Below are 3,234 nucleotides of genomic sequence, written 5' to 3'. Positions count from 1 at the left end.
AAAGACAGACAGACAGACAGAAACAACAAGAAACCAACAAAACAAAGAAAGAAAAAAGAAAGAAAGAAAGAAAGAAAGAAAGAAAGAAAGAAAGGAAGTCCATGATTCTGAATCTGTATCTTATTTGTTACTATTTAATTAAATTCGCCAATTTACAAGCGTTGTCTCAAGACACTTTGCAAAAAGAAAAAAATGATTTCAATTCGCTCAGAAATTTCCTAATTGGTCCTAGTTATCAAACAGTTAATTATTCAGAGCAGCTTAGGAAATTCAAAGGAAACCCATCGAAAGATTGAGTCATTGAATGCAGCATCACTCCTCCTGACCAGCAGGGGGCGAAAGTGGAGAGGAAAAACTCCTCCTTAATAATAAGAAACCTCCAGCAGAACCAGTACCAGAACCAGGACCAGAACCAGAACCAGGATCAGTACTAGGACCAGAACCAGAACCAGGACCAGGACAAGGACCCAGATCAGTACCAGCGGCCATCTGTCACGACAGACTGGAGGTTAGAACGAGAGGGTTATTTTTCTGCCATAATTCCAGACCACACAGTTTCAATCAGTTTCAGTCTGAAAGCAGAACTTCATGTCTTTCTTCTCAAAACTTGTAATGCTTGTACTCAAAACTTCTCTTTGAGTCAGGCCTGAGTCTGGTCAGGACCAGGCCTGACCAGACTCAGGCCTGGTCCAGCGTTCAGCGCCCTGCGCCTCCGGGAAGCATGGGCTCAGTCAAAGTCCCATCAGGGTTCAGGGGTCAGGGGCAGAATGGCCCTGGGTCCTAGCTTCACATCCAAAATGGAGGACTGGTCACCGTTTAGGCATTCTGCTGCTAACAGAACTACAACAAAGCAGATTATTTTAAATGTTCAGTAAAGGTATTTCTGCTTTCGTAAGTGATTATTGGAAATATTTGTTGGAGATTTGTGTTTTGTTGTGACTTGTTGGATACAGAAAATTCAATATAATCTCACATGTTCAGCGAAACAAAAATTATTTCAATACTTTACTTTTTAAAACTGATTTTATTCTTTTTTTTTTGCAACAGATGAACTTTGCCATATTTCCAAGATTGCAAAATAATACACATTAAAATGTTCTAATCAGTTTATCAGTCTATTTGACTAATAGAGACAGGATATTTTAACCATCTGTTTTATGCAGCTAAAAGTTAGTTTGGTATAAAATGAAGCTAACAAAGATCAAGTGAAGGACAAACATACGGCATATATGAAAAATAAAAAATGTCTGATGCTACATTTGAAAAATAAAAGACTAATGGAACTAAAATGTCCTTTTTAAAATAAACTATGAATGTTGTGACTTTATGAACTAAACATGTTATAATAATTCATCAGTTTTCTGATGTCAGTAGTCTGAGAAGAAAACATTTGTTTAAAAATCATGACAACCCAGATAGCACAGAATGATTGAAACAACATTGAATCAATGTCAGCCAGAAACATTGAAACAACATTGAAAGTGGTCGGTCACTTGCATGTTGAATTGTTAGGGTTTCAACCATAACTGACATATCAATGTTGATTCAACCATCATCTATATGTCAACTTACATGCATATTTGTGTTGATATTACATTGAATCAGTTAGGAATCAACATTGATTCAACCATCATCTGAACGTGAATCTACATGCAGATTTGGGTTGATTTTATATTGAATGAAGGTTAAAAATGACAACATGGGTTTGCTATAACATTTTATTTAAGAAAAGAGGGACAGATCTTTAAACATATTTGACTCCTTTTTGACTGTCAAAACAACAGTNCTCTAAATGAAACTTTGACTGGTCCAGATTTGACTGACTTTGATTGGAATCCTTCTGCTGTTGAAAGGATTTTCCACCAGTTTTATGTTGCATCGTTGTTTCCTCAGGTTCCTCCAGTGGGAGCAAGGAGCTGCTACACTTCTCCTCTTCCTCCCATCATGACGTCATGCAGCAGGTCGTAATCTGACCTCTGCTGCCCCCTGCTGGAGAAACACAACGAACGAGTAAAAAACGGACAAAACAAAGTTAATGTGAGTTTTAACTGCAGATAACTATGGAGGACCAAAACCGACATAAGAAATAAAAGCATAAATATATATTTAGTTTTTCCTTTTCCTTACACATGAGTTTCCATCAAGTAATGTATACATTTTCTTTTTCATTTCCCCTAAACATGGGTTTTTGTCAAGAAAAATAGATATTTTGCTTTGTCTTTTTTGCTTCTCCCTTTGCTGTATTTCTGCTGCATCGTTATGTTAATGAGGAGAGCTGCCTTCCATGTCTGCTATTGGCCAGTGGAGCTTTGGGACCAACGTCACTGCGTCAGACGTTGTGGGACGTTTAGGTCCAGTCGCTCGGCACCATCTTTACAGGCCACAGACCAAAACAAACTTTATCCCGGTGGTTTTATTGTGTTACCGACTGCAGTGACGTGAACCTCCGAGGATTGAGGAGGGAGCTGGAGAACGGCTGGCCGAAATTACCCAAATAGCACAGAATGATTGAAACAACATTGAATCAATGTAACATTTTTGCTATAACATTTTATTTAAGAAAAGAGGGACAGATCTTTAAACATATTTGACTCCTTTTTGACTGTCAAAACAACAGTATGTTGTCCACAGAAGAACAGAGTCCATGAGGTTAGGCTTCGTACTGTATGAACCAGGGAAACAGTACAAGTTGCAGTAACCCCAGTTTGACTCTGGTTGGCGTCACTGATTCCTTGCCATGTCTTCCTCTCGTTCTGGTGCGTAATGAAGCCACTTAATGACAGTTTTGCTGCAGTCCTCAAGAGTCAGCTTTGGGTCAAACTGCAGAGCAACGACTGAAAAACACAAAAATAAAAGTGAGGAAGGTGCCGGTTAGAAAGATGATAAACATTTGAAAAGTTCTGAAACACAATGAAAGATTAAGCAGTGTACTGGTTACAGGTCTGAGAACAAATACAAACCATATAGTTCCCCATGTACACTCACTGTTAAATTAATATCTTAATCTTTCATTAATATTTATCTGAATGTTTACATATACAATTCCATTTAGCTGCAGTATAGTGTAGGATTTATGATATTGATATTAAATCAATATTTAAAATAAAGGCTGTTTATCAGAAAACCTAACGATAAAACTCAGGGAGGATCAGGGATTAACACACCAGAGAAATAAATAGAGCAAAAGGTGATTTATACTGTAGTTGGAAAAATTATCTATAATTTATACAGAAT

The sequence above is a fragment of the Poecilia formosa genome, unplaced genomic scaffold (assembly GCF_000485575.1).
Source record: "Poecilia formosa unplaced genomic scaffold, Poecilia_formosa-5.1.2 Scaffold643, whole genome shotgun sequence".
NCBI classification, from domain to species: Eukaryota; Metazoa; Chordata; class Actinopteri; order Cyprinodontiformes; family Poeciliidae; genus Poecilia; species Poecilia formosa.
The sequence above is the reverse complement of the archived record's forward strand: the minus strand, read 5'-3'. Positions refer to the sequence as shown.